This window comes from Leptonotus elevatus, chromosome 9 (genome assembly GCF_054856555.1).
Source record: "Leptonotus elevatus isolate MCC_2025b chromosome 9, RoL_Lele_1.0, whole genome shotgun sequence".
Classification (NCBI taxonomy): Eukaryota; Metazoa; Chordata; class Actinopteri; order Syngnathiformes; family Syngnathidae; genus Leptonotus; species Leptonotus elevatus.
This window is the reverse complement of record NC_141247.1, coordinates 15,390,927-15,404,845: the sequence shown is the minus strand read 5'-3', so window position 1 is coordinate 15,404,845 and position 13,919 is coordinate 15,390,927. Positions and strand designations below refer to the sequence as shown.

General features: G+C 40.0%; 1 protein-coding gene across 3 annotated transcripts in view; it reads right to left on the bottom strand.

The window, feature by feature from the left end:
• LOC147168526 (bifunctional heparan sulfate N-deacetylase/N-sulfotransferase 1-like) overlaps positions 1-13,919 on the bottom strand; it is a 46,050-nt gene that overhangs the window by 23,094 nt on the left and 9,037 nt on the right. The window contains exon 1 of one of the 3 annotated variants that reach the window (XM_086085023.1): positions 13,454-13,525. The exons of the other annotated variants lie outside the window; for them this stretch is intronic. The gene's annotated coding sequence lies outside the window, so the exon portion shown is untranslated. Of the gene's footprint in view, positions 1-13,453; positions 13,526-13,919 lie in introns of those variants that run through there. 3 annotated transcript variants of the gene reach the window in all.

The window sequence follows — 13,919 nt, the reverse complement described above, 5'->3', positions numbered from 1 at the left end:
CACAATGTCTCCACTGGGGCCCAGGGTTTTTAATGGTTCTCATCATGTAGACAATAGACATCACTCAGAGGTGAAAGTCATACAGCTGTGAACAAGGCAAGCTGGCGTGCGAGCGAGCGAGCGAATGGGGTAGGTGGATGGATGGAAGGAGCAAGTTGAGATTGCAATACTTGTCAGTGGGGTATTGCCCTGCAGGGTCTTGCCAATCCAATCAAAAGTCAATTCAGCCAAGAAACCCTTCCCTAAAGTCCTACAGAACCATTTTATCATGACTTTCACACCTGCAGCACAGCGGCAAAACAGATTTGCTGAGCTGACATCAAGCGGTGATGCTATCAAGAACCCAAATCTCATGATGGCCGCAGATAAATGAAAGCTAAACTAATAATTGAGTCCCGAGGCATGCTGGAGCATGGTCCGCACATAAGTGACTAATCTGCTCAATCAAAATCGAATAGAGTAAGGACGAAATGTAGTGAAGGATTTTGGACTGTATTAGCAATAAGTACCATAACCTCATCACAAACTGATGAGATAGATTTAAGAGACCGCCCAAGTATTATTCCTTCGAGGGGAAACATGCCTCCCTCACCAGTCCCCCAGCCCCCTTCATGTCCAGATAAGAAACGGCCCGCACTGATCTGACTGATTTGCACAGCAGAAAAGCATTCCCATGAGAATATCACGTTGCGGTGTAAGAGCTGACACAGGAGATGAGATTCTGTTGTGCTGCCCATATTTATGCCTGTGAGATCAAACAGATACGATTTTTCCTCCTGCGTTAAAATGGGCTCATAATTATAAAGCCTGTTTTCAAAGCAACTGGGGGGCGGGGGGGTGGTAGAAATGGATACAGGGTTTATGTAAACAATGCACACTTGATGCGTGTCCATTTTGCTGTAGTTATAGGAACTAAACGGGGACAAATGGACTACGGGAATTCCTGATCAATTATTTCATCGTTTTTGTAATTCCGTGGGATAATCTCTCTCTGAGTGATTTGAACTCGTGTCCATGTCAGTGTTGTACTGAGCACACCAATGCACCTTGGAGGCCTTGTGCCATGATTACAATCATTGGCATGACATTATTTTTCAGCCCATGAGCCAGTTGCTACTAAATCACATGCACTCTATATTTGCCTCAACTTCTTTAGGACACAATCATTTCTACATAAACAAATTAAAGATCAGATAATTGATTTTACCGCCCACTCTTAGTCTGAACGTTGTTTACCCCAACAGGGCTACTGTAATTGGATCAAATGAAAATTGTTAACTTGTTTGCATTTGCAAGGTTAATGTGAATGCAGCAAAGTGTGTCATTTAATCATTTCATTCCAAACTCAGAGCCCAGTATTGGTCCAAGTTTATACCGCAGCCAATTACAGAAAAATCTTTTGGCTGCGAGTTCTGCAATCAATGTAATATCACGTTGATATAAAACCGTAAAGGCATTTTGAATTTGAGGTTCAGTGCTTTCCTATTCGGAATTGCAGAAACTAATGTATATGTAAAACTATATAAATTGTTGCCTGGTAACTAGGGTTGTCACAAATCTTTTTAGAATTGATTATCCTATTGATTACTCAAAAAAGTGGTTCTCACACTGACAAGGAGTACTTGTGTGTGTGTGACCCAGTTGTAACTGCATTTTGTTGTTTTGCTACTAAATTAAGGGGGTGGGGGGTTGGGTTCAAGTAATAACTCCATATCAGAAATTTCCCTACAACGTTATTCAGTCTTATTTGTCACCAAGATTGCAGAATCTGATTCCAAGCTGAAACCTTCTTACATATTAGGTAATAATTCCAAAATGTGACACATACCAAAATGTTTAGGGTGTCTTAATAACTGCCACAAGGTTATTCATTCAAAAATGGTGGTCAAATGAGGGATGGGCAGACTCAAAAAGTGACATCTCTGGGGGAAGGGAAAAAAAGGCCCAATATGAGGCCTGTGGCACTTTCTGAAGCAGTGGGGTTGTATGAGCACAATATAAACAGTTTGGTGAGTCACCCATGCGTTTTTTGGCATTACAGTCAGTGTGGCAAAAAGGAGTCTGCTGCTGAAAATTGACATGACATCTTTTTTTTTGTGTTTGCCAGGAGGCATGCGGGGGAAATCTAAAACCAAAGTAGACTCTAAAGAGCAATGAGACCAAACTGAAGCCTTTTGGCCATCACACTAAATGCTATGCTTGGTGCAAGCCGAACTCTGAACATTATCCAAAATGAAGTCCCACCATAAAGCCTCTGGGTTTTACAGAGCATGTAGAAAAGTCTGCTGCAGGCTGATGTCAAACTGTCTGAGGAGAGATATAAAAAAAAAAATCCAAAACACAGCATGTTTCACCCTGAAGACACCAACTCTGATCCAATCTCACTTCCTTAAAACCAAAGGACATTCTGAGCTACAGTATTTGATAGGCAGCAGATCAATTGAAGACTGTTGTAGCCTATTGATAAATATTTAAGCATACTGTAAACAGCTCTGGAGGAAATTAAGAGACAATGGCAGAGAGAATCGGAGACACTGATTTTGCTACTTAAACTGTCGATTTTTATTCTACAAAATACTGACATTTTCAAAATTCCAAATACAAATATTGTAATGTTCAAAATACCAAAAAAAATTGCAGTTTTTTGTCCTCTTAATTTTATAGAGCTGCGTACTAAAAGCATGAAAAATATATATATTTTTTTAAACAAAACTATGGAAATTCAAAAACGGACTATCGAGAAAAGGTGCCTCTAAAGGCACACTGAAACTAGTGATGTAATATCACAAGATTTTACTGAGGCAACAGAATTGTTTGTATGGGGTATATGCCACGGACTTCACACACACTTAATAATGCATAGCGCTTTTCTTTCTTGAAACTCAAAGACACTTCACAATGGATACATTACTCACACTGTGGTGGCGGTAAGTTACTTAAGTAGCCACAGCTGCCCTGTTACCAATACTATCTCACTGTTCCATATCTGTTCAAATGCAAAAAAAAATTATCTTTTAGAAGCCCTGGATGGATAGAATGGTCTATAATTATATACGAGTAGAAGACTTGAAATTCAGGGTGTCTAGTCAAAGCCCTAATTGCATAATTACCGGTAATTGAATAAAGATGCGTTTAATAACTTTTGTCCATATGGTGTATTTTATACTTCATTGGGCACATTTGCAGAGGTTCGTTACCTTCATTAACATTTTGTCTACATCACACTTTCTGACAGCTCTGATATTTCATTTCATGTTCGGAATATATCATGTGAGTCATCGTCTGAGTCTTCTATTTATCAGTGCTGAAAAAGCTAATTATATCCTAACTGCAATGTCTGCTAGGTAATGTACCTGCCAGGTCTTTTATTGGCCATCTCACAGGTTGCCCAAAATAAACTCCGCTCAGGACCCACTGTGCCTTATCTCTGCTGTGAATCAAGATACAATTTGAGTCGTCTGCCTCTTGAACATGCGCGGCTAGTGTAGTGCTGAACCAGAGGTTGAGGCATGTGTGGCTGTCACAGAGCTTGACAGGTCTATCTGGGCTGTGTCTACCTTGTTGGCTCTTCCTATTCCCCCTTCCGCTCCCCCCACCCGTCAATGCCATTTCCCGCAACTGCAGTCTATCCCACCGCAACACTGAAAACACACACAGATATGTTAGTTATGTCTGTGAATCGTCCAGCCCAGTATGTTGTTTGACAAGTAAAATTGGAATCTTGTATTAAGTTGGGAACGAGAGATGTGCACAATACTCTTTAAATCAACTATGGCGTTTTGGATTAAAATTGAAATCATCTCACTTTTGGCAGAACCGGATAAAATTTTGGTATCATCTGCACAGTTTAACAGATTTTTTTCCTCGTACAGTAACTCCTAAAATCTTAAATATTGATCAATTATACTGATACAGTACTCAAATCTGAATCAGACGATTATGAATGATTATACAAAATACAAATCATATTTAATTTTATTTATTTTAATATGAGACAACTAAAAAAAATACAATTATGATTAATTTCGCTGTCTTAGTATGTGCATTAACATGTTGACTAAGACTTGCCTGTGATTGTTTTTTTTTTTAAGCGCATGCGGTAAATAGTCCTGGTTCTTTCAACTACGCAATTTTATTTCCATTCGTATTCCCAGCAAGATAGCAGAAATGCTCCCATATACCGCTGAACTAAATAATCTTGTAGGGTCTGCAATTTCAGGATTAGTAGTACTAGCAAGGTTTCCTACCCTCTATCACAACTAGCACCATTAGTATTAGCGGATGTTTTGCTAACTGCCTGGAAAGTAGTCACATGACATGCAGTTGGAGGAGGAAGCTTGATTAAGACATTTATCGTCAATTAAGGCTTATCTTTTTTTCTTTTCTCAAATTTAAGGTAATTATTTTTACATTAAGTTTGATAGCATTATTAGCTCAAATGGCTGTGTCTGGACTTGAGGTACAAACTGAGCTGGAAGGGGCATGTCATGGTTCTGCCATTTCAAAAGCCGTATCAGGGTATCGTGATTTTCGGTTTCTATACTGTCTATAAGCCAGCGTGTGCATGTGGGTACAGTACATAAGTATAGTGATATAAGATGTACTTCACCTGAACGTAGATGTACTGTAGAAAGTTTTATATATTGTGAAATCGGATGTTGAGTAGGTACCAAACCAAAACAAAACAAAAAGTTTTACAGCACAAATCCAGCAAAAGTGACAACGCCAGCTGATTTACGTTGGCTCAACAGTGCTTTTAAGTGTTTAAACAAACATGTGTGCCCCTTTGGCTTCACGCCCTTGATTCACAGAATGACTGTGCAAGCATTTCGGTGGTGGGTTACAAGCCCAAACATGATCCAAAAAGTGTTAGCCGTGTACAATCTGAAACCAGCCTTCCGCAAATCCGACAGCTGCCGACGACGGTTGTGCTATGCGCCGTCGCCATAAACGCTTTGTAACATTTCTCACTTGATAGGGCTCTCTCGACATTTGCTGAGCACACAAACATTTTCCAGCGCTCTCGCAACACACAATCAATTGGGTCGGACACACATGTGCTCTTTCACACACGCCTAAAGTGCCGACTTGGTGCTTCCCCTTGGCTGTGACAGGTGTGGTCGCGGAAGTGGGGGTAGGAAGTGGTAAGCTGATCCAGCTATCAACACCCGCTCCTTCTCCAGCCATACCAAGATATCCGCCATTCTCCCCGACTAACCATCTCCTGAAGGGAAGCATCCAATCAATCCCGCAGATCAATACACCCGAGCCTCGGGATATAAGGCTCTAAAGCCAACTAGAAGCACTTAAGGATAGGCAAGTATGTATTGATCACAAAGGGTAAATTAGATCTGGTGAGCAAGCTCTGAATTTTTCTTGACTGAAAACTTGCAACACAAGTCAACTGCTGCTGCAGATTTAATACAACCGGCCTGGAGTGGCAGATGTAGCAAAGCTCCTCAGTGCCAGGAGAGCACTGGGTGCCACAGTGAATCAACACTAACAAAAAGAGATGGCCAGAACGAAAAAGCAAACTGGTAAATCTTTCATCACTCTAGTGAGTACAAATACTAACTAGGGAGTAGTATGACAAGGTAAAGGATGCCATGACATTTTTGCTCCACAATCAATTATTAAGCATTGTCTTTTTTGACCCATTTAATTATACATCAATGTTAGGAATAACAAGGCTAAGATGTCAATGTGATGCCACTCATGAAGGTCGTGATAAAGAAACCGAGGGGTGAGCTACCGCCTTTCGGCATCAAGTTTGGATGATGTCGACGGAAGCAGGAAAGGCCTTTGGGCTGTTTGCTCCCACTGTTGAGCCGTCATTTGCGTGTCCGCCTCACCCGCCGTGTGATCAGAGATCAAAGGGTTAATTGAAACCTTGGCCTATAGCCCTGTGCTTACATTATTCAACAGCTTGTTACAACAGCTCCACTCCCTGATCTCCTATACCGGGAGACAGCGATAGAGACTCCAGGGAGGGAAGCATGGGGAAGCTGGCCGGATTAAGAAAACGGGATGACAGGGGGAGCGGCTGAAGAGAAGAAAGATAATAGAATGTGGAGAGGACCTGAGGGATGTCATAGAGAGAGAGAGAGAGAAAAAAAAAAAACGCTGAGACGTGGAAAAAAGCGGGAGCCTCAATGGGATGAAAAGATGTATTGAGCAAAGGGAGGGATGAAAACGTGGTGAAAGACAGAGCCAACACAGGTGGGTGAGATGCAGAGAAGAGGGCGGATGTCTGTCAAAGCTTGCTTGCTGCCAAGGGAGACAAATAACTACATATGGGCATTTGGGTTTCTTCCCCCCGCCCAATTTGATCTCAGATTAGTCTTTCTAAACTAAAAAGGAGGACACATTTTTAAATGGAGTAACAACAAACAAACAAAAAGGACAATAAAACTAAGCAATGGATTGCATCGTGTGCAACAATGTGAAGACCTTTTTTTCTTTTACCATAAATGTTTCATGGGCCATTAATCATGCATAAAAATGGGCACCTAATGATACACGTTCTTTAATTCCATAGCTACATTAGTCGGGAAATGACCATAAAACCATCATTACGTAGATTACTACAGTAATATCCCCAAAATCAGAGCGCTATGATTCAATTATTTATGCATCTCGAATCAATTCATGTTTTACAAAATTAACATTGATTGTTGCTGTTTGTAATTCCCAAATACTATAGATTTTATTGTATCAAAATAACTATTGCTGCAATATTTAGGTGTGTATCTGATTTTTGTTTGTACAGTCGACCCCTGTATACATGTGTTTTGGAACCCACAGTTTCGCATATTTCAAGAGCCCCCCCCCCAAAAAAAATTGTAAAGATTTTTTACACCCATTTGACCCAATTTTTTCATGTAGAATGTTCATCAGCGTTTTTTGTGGATTTTTTTAAATTTTATTTTTTAAAGGCGGTGTCAAACTACGATTTTCACCATTTACGGGCCAGCCTGGTCCCTATCCCCCCAAAATAGTGGGGGTCCACTATATTTATTTAATCAACATCGTAATCAAACTGAAACCATGATAATTTTGGTCAGAATATACAACTGTATACAGTCTGACATTAAATTGTGAAACTGCTTCAACTGTAGCGATAGTCATAATATACTACTGTGATTGCAGAAAAATTGTTATGACAATAATCCTTTAAAATGGAAAAATTGCATTCATCGCTAATGTTTGGATCACCTTGATGAAGGAGAATACTGTACGGTAATGGCTATTAGTCTTATCGAACAGGTATCAACAGTTTTCATTGGCTTTGGACATCGATAAAGTGGACACAGAAAAACAACAACACAGAAAAACATCTAAATCAGATGAGCAATGAACTGACAGTGACCATGTTTTTAGAGCGCCCAGACTCACGCCGCTGCTCGGTGAGTGGGCTCCTTTGTTCATTAATTGATTGGCCTCCCCTGCTGGGCCTCAGTAACTAGGTTAACACGGATCCATGAGGGGGAAAAAAAGGATTGGCTTCCACAGTGAAAGCCAAATAATAGATAAAAAGATATATGATGCCAAGATGGCAATGGCAAGTGTTAATATAACTAATGGAGTGAGTACGAGGGAAACTTTATTGCGCTCGCACTCATCTAATTAGAGCAAGAAGCTGATGAGATGGACAAAGACGGACAGGAGAAAAGGTTGAATTTCATCATGAAAGGATGATGTCACTGTTGTATCAACTGAAGGGCAAGGCTCCAGAAAGGTGGAGTGATGGCTGCAAGACTGAGGGAGTAGAAACTTTTATGAGGCAGCTGTCTCTTACTGCCATAACTGACAAGAACTTTTTCTAATATGCTCATGAACGCCTCCCCCTGCGTCCACAAAAGAGGGAGAGCTTTTGTAAAACAGTGGGAGTGAGAAAGATTTGATGTCACTTCTGATTTAATATAGGAATAAACTGATTTCACGTTTGTTTTACTAAATTTATTTTATACTTATCCCGCCCAAGTGTTCAGGGGTGGCACTGATGTGAATTAAGAACCAAACATATTTGGTAGGGATCTGGATAAACAGTAATTTTTTCTTTGGTTTCATTTATTAAATTTTTTTATCTTTTAAAGAACAAAAAATAAATAAACAGTGCCAAGAATACTAACTGGTACACGTTTAACTTCACAATGTGCCATCTACGGGACTAACATGCCTATTACAGCATTTAGACATTTATGTAGAACCATGTAAATGGGATGATTTTCTTGACATGCTAGAAAGATTTTTTTTTGGGGGGGGGGGGGGGGGGCTTAATGTAAACATGCAAAACCTGAATCTTACAAACCATCCAAGACGTCCAGAATCAAAAATGCCACTGCTCGCCTGAAGTAGCCGGTTAAGTAACATCCTGAGTTCTGAGTGACATTTTGTTTGTTTATGAACAGCTCGCGTTGGATTAAGGTGTCATGTGAATAACTTGTCTTACTACAGGGAGCTAGCTATTTACTAGCTGAAAATATGCAACCAATAATTTTAGAACGCCTGAGTACCAGAGATGTTTAAAGGTACTACAGCAGATTAATTCATTCATTTTTAAGTCTCAAAATTGACACATTAAATAAAAAGGCAGTCTGCCATCAACAGCCCAAGCCAGTTGACTTCAAACAAACCAAATGCACTCTTTCAAGGACATTTTGCAGTAACAACCCTAGGGTTTGGAATGTGATGCATTTCTAAAAAGCAACGGGAAGTTTTCCCTTACAAAATTTGTTCAAATTCAGCCAGACCACAAAGACTTCACTAAGAATTTAGATTAATAGACACATTTACAAGTCTCTGGTAAACAAAATATTAGTCAACCTGCTTTTTAACATCTTCAACAACAGAAGAGGTCATGTTGAGCCCTCCCAGTCTGTAGAAGGCGGTACAGCTGAAACCATGCAGGAGATACATTTGCCCCTCATACTTCAGGAAAAAAAAAAAAAAAAAAAAAAAAGTAGGAAAATGGAAATGAAAGAAAAGTCTCCTTCTACCATTTGGACACCACTGATATACTGAAAACAAATCGGTAGATGGCGGCTTACATTGAAAATTTCCAAAGTCAAGGCGCTTGGATCTCAAGGCACCACTGCATTTGTTAAGCATAAAACTAAAAATGATATCTTTAGGAAAACATCTTAAACATCACAACGTGTGCTAATGGCTATCAATGATAAAAAAAGGCTTGTGGATGAAAATGGAAGCTGGCCAGAATCTAACCACCCAAAAAAAGAAGACCTGAGGCAGTGTCGGAGCATGACTCTGCATAATATTTTTGCAGACGCGGCACTTCTATACCGAAGTAGGTTGTGATGGCTGGCAACGTGAGCCTAATATAGTATTTGATCCTTGCACCTCGAAGCGATGCAGTCATATTGCATTACCAGCTCCGCTGAGGCTCATAACACTTGGCTGCCAAACAGTTGACCAACCCCTCATGCAAAACGACTTCCCTGGTCACTTTAGGACAGCTAGCCTAGGATGAGGTAATTTTGATGTCACTGGCAGCAGGCTGCAAGGAGAAAGACGATTCTACACAACAAATAAACCCTAATCGCTTCATTGTGTATTGCTTTTGATTACAGTACTAAATTACATGGAAAAGCTCTTCTAACGTTTTCTTTTAAGCCGTTATCACTACTTCAGCACTTCTGATTTTCCATTGGCAAGGTCTGAAGATTTGTCTTCCGTCTAATTGAGAGCCAGTGGCTTCACGCCCTCGTCAGTCAAAACTGCTTGCAGCTTCCCTCGAGGGAAAATCAAACAGTGTTATTGTAACACTAAGCCATTTGATGTGTGCAATTTCCAAATACTTTCATCTCAGACACTTAATTCGGCCAGTAAAACATCAAGCAATATAGGTTCTTCATGCTTCTTCCAAGTTGAAAACAAGAGATTGAAAGGGTGGTATTTATGAGACTGGAATTTCAACGAGACAATATGCAAGGTTATACATTAACAGCAGTTTGGTGACCACCTGAAGGTCACCGATGCTAGCCCGACCAGTATGCAGGCCTGTACAAATTTAATAAATAAATAAATAAAGACGCTAAAAATAATCACTTTCTTGTTTTTTAATGTTTTGAGCTTTATCCACTTCAAAAACCATCTATTCATCTTTCTACAGTGCTATGTAATTTTTTTGGGCACAAGAGGTTAAATCCTTCCATAAAGAACGACTTGAACAAGATATAAAGCACAGGAAAATGTCAAATGTTAAATATTCAGTTAGCTGACACTACAAAAAAAACCCTCAACAATTATATTTTCTTACTTAAATCATACTGTATAAAAGGCTAAATATGAAATGAAATAATTGCAACTTAATGTATTATATCATGAATATAAATGGTCAGTTCCGGTTATAGCAGGGCCATAACAACATGGCTCATGGCGGCCCAATCGTGCCACCACCAAAAAAGGCTGAAAGGAGAAGTCTACCCCAAACTTATATTGTATGTGCGCCTCCTACTAGTCTATACACAGCATTTGGATTATTATTACATTTGTGTAAAATGAGTTAAGCAGCAAGCCACCTGTTTTTATCCATGTCAAGGGGTGTCCATTTTGCTACTTGCTGTCGACTGAAAATTACATCACAGTTCCTCAGGGTTCAAGTATGACTAATCACAGCTCAGCTTTAGAAAACAAGTGATGCCTGATTGTTCCCTATTTTGGTATTGTGATAACCCTAATGCTGCATTCGAGGAAGGTGGGGTGGTGGTTAAGTCGGGCTTTTTCGACTTCATACCAGGAAATATGCAGGGGAACGCCCCTTTGAACTCAGAAGTCAGAGTTGCAGAGTTGAAGGGGCAATAAATCGACCCCGACTTCACTTGACAATGGCAGACCACGTAGAGACAAAGACCGCAAATGGCAAAACATATTTACACAATTATAAACATACTTATTTGTCATAACATTAATTTAGTTTATTTGAAAAAGGTAACTTTACATAACCCAATGTGATTTCAACTGACTGTTATCCAGAACAACAAACAATTTATTAGAATCAGCCATCTTGTTTTTTTTTTTTTACATTCGCTTCGAAGGCTATGAGGTCAAACTGGGAGATTCGTCCGACTTCCCACCTTCCTCGAGCATAATGACAAAATTCTGCTCCATACTTCAGCCCACTAATGCAGAAAAGCGCTAAGTTTTCCAACCAACATTAGCTCCAAGGAAGACACACAATGTGCACCGAAAAAGAAGGCAGAAATGTGTGTGTGTGAGCGGGGCGGTAAATGATGACTGATTAGCTAACGTGTGAAAACTGAAAAAGGGACAAACACGTCTTGGGGCTATCTTGCAAATCTACATAACTCAAATAACTCTTGTAAACAATGAACAATAGCGAAGAGGACAGTCAATTTGGTGTGTGTGGCCCTAAAACTTTAAGCTAGAGGCTACTGTACTGCTTCTTGTTTATATATATTTCTTAACACGCACACACACACACACTAACTGGTGTGTGTCGTTGGGATTTTTTATTTTTTTTTGCATCACTTCCCCATGTGCAAGCATAAACAAGTCTAGCCATACTTGTTCCCTTGATGGCTGGCATTTCCCTCAGCCTCTAGTTATATACATATACCATCGCAGCACTAATATCAGCACAATCGTGTAGACCGAAATGTCACGAGTGCTCTGCTGCTTCAACAGGACACACAAAAGGCGACTTGACAACAGACGAGCATGCTGCTTACGCATGTCGTGGGGCAATGAGAAGGTGTACTTAGCCAACCAACTTGTTGCTATGGGACGCTGTTAGAACTTGTCCTAGATAATACAGACAGGTTTATTGTGCAGAGGGAGGATATAAATGAGCTCAAAGGTCACTTGAAATTGAAAACAGCCTCCATTTGGTCTTGCATGACTGACTTGTCAATAGAACAAGAACAAAGAGTATAATAATAATAATAATCACCTTATTTGTTCATTATTGCATTATTGATACCAGTTATTTAGCATACTATCTAATAATGTAACTGAGAGCTAGCATCCTTCAAAAGACGGAATGATCTTATTCAGTTTGCCCATTTGTGCAACTTCACACAACAATACAAGTTCAGGGAATTTAATATAAAAGCCAAAATAGCAAAGTCTTTTTTTTTTATCTATCTATGCCAAGTTGCCACTGGAGACCGAAACTCAAGAAAGCCAAACATGAGAAGCATCCATATAGTTGGAGATTGAGCCAGTTGAAGGCCGCTTATTGTTTTAAATCGTTTCCAGACGCCATTCTGCATTTTCTGGCCCATTTTGTTATTCTTTGTCCATCTTGGGTCTTCGTTTTCATTCTTGTCAGTGCCAAAAGACCCCCCAGAGAGCAAGCGAAGCAGCAAACTATCGGTTTTCTTTTGTTGTGAGGCTTATCCGTTTTAATATTTTAGAAATGCTTTTAACACCTTTGGAAATATTTGAATGTCCAGTAGCGCTCATGGCGGGTAGTATTTTTAATTGAATTACTTGAAGGCGCCTCTCAAATGTAAAGCAAGGTTTTCTTGAGTATTTTTAAGAACAGAGTTTATTTTTTTGTATTGATTGTTGATTTTATTGCTATTTTCAAGCCGTTAATTGCTTCTTCAAGCAACTGTAGCTTAATGGAGCACACTACTTGGCCGAAATCAGTGCTGTTGATTCAGTGTCAACAAGTATGTGGTCTGAAGAACTCTATGGGAAATGGAACTACATTCACGCAAGCATCCGCTATAGCACAACTTCTCCAGGAAAACATTCTGTTCATTAAGTCACTGGCATGTAAACAGGAATTCGTAGAGATCCTCACAATTTATTAGAAAAAAAAATACAAGAGCAGTCAAAACTTCCATTGTTCTGTATGAACAATTTCTTTATACTGTAGACCAAACTCAAGCATTGCACAGTGACATTTAAAAGGACGGAAAGAGAGACACCTTTAAAAAAAATAATAATAATAATGCAAGCAAGCTCATTTGTTGTTTCTATTCACGCACTCAGACCACATGCAGCATTGGTGCCATGGAAAATGTCAGAGTATAAAGAATGCACCCAGAGAGGAAGACAGGGATATGCTTATGTTTAGATCAGCTGTCAACTGACATTAGAAGATGCGGATATTTACAGCTTTCTGGAAACAACGGTAAAGCTTGCAGAGGACCGTCAAGTAGGCCAGGTAAACAGATTCACAACCGTCTCATGCCACAACGTTAACCAGGGTTGTCATTCACAGGGAACCATATTTCTGGGTGACATCTAAAGGTGGCTTGGTAAAATATATATAACGTTAAAGACAACTCCAAATTAGCTCATTGGCATGCAGCAGATCATTTGGCCACACCTTGAAAAGACATGTAACAGAAATACAAGTAGTACAAGGGACAAGAGATGATGAACTCTACAGACCAGTTAGGAAAACACACTCATGATATATAGAACAGAGGAAGCAACAAACGACAATAGAACATACTCGGAAGGCGTTGGACACCCAGCACAACACATCAGAACAGCCTGTAATTGTGTTGCGCAGGACTGACCCCGACTCATCCCAGCAGGCCTTGCATGATGAATGGTCCCAGCGATGACTGCCTCCCTACTAGCCCCTCCTCTCTTTCCCCCTTTCCTCTCCGCCACCACTATTAGCCCTCCCTCTGTCCCTCCCTTGCCCACATCCCAGCACTATTCAACTGCTGCCAGCGCACATGATTAATTTGCATTCAGTGCACTTAGTCCTTTGTATTGTACTTTGACATGAGGACATATTACAGTGCGCGGCTCCCTTATTAAACACATATAGTCAGGGTTTTGAGGATGATGCGTTATTGCAAAAAGCCAATATTGGAATACAAGTGTGTGCTGTACTAAGAACAATAGTCGGGACAGAGTCTGACACTCGAGTCGCCGCTGCATCATTACAGGAACAGTTAGATAATGTC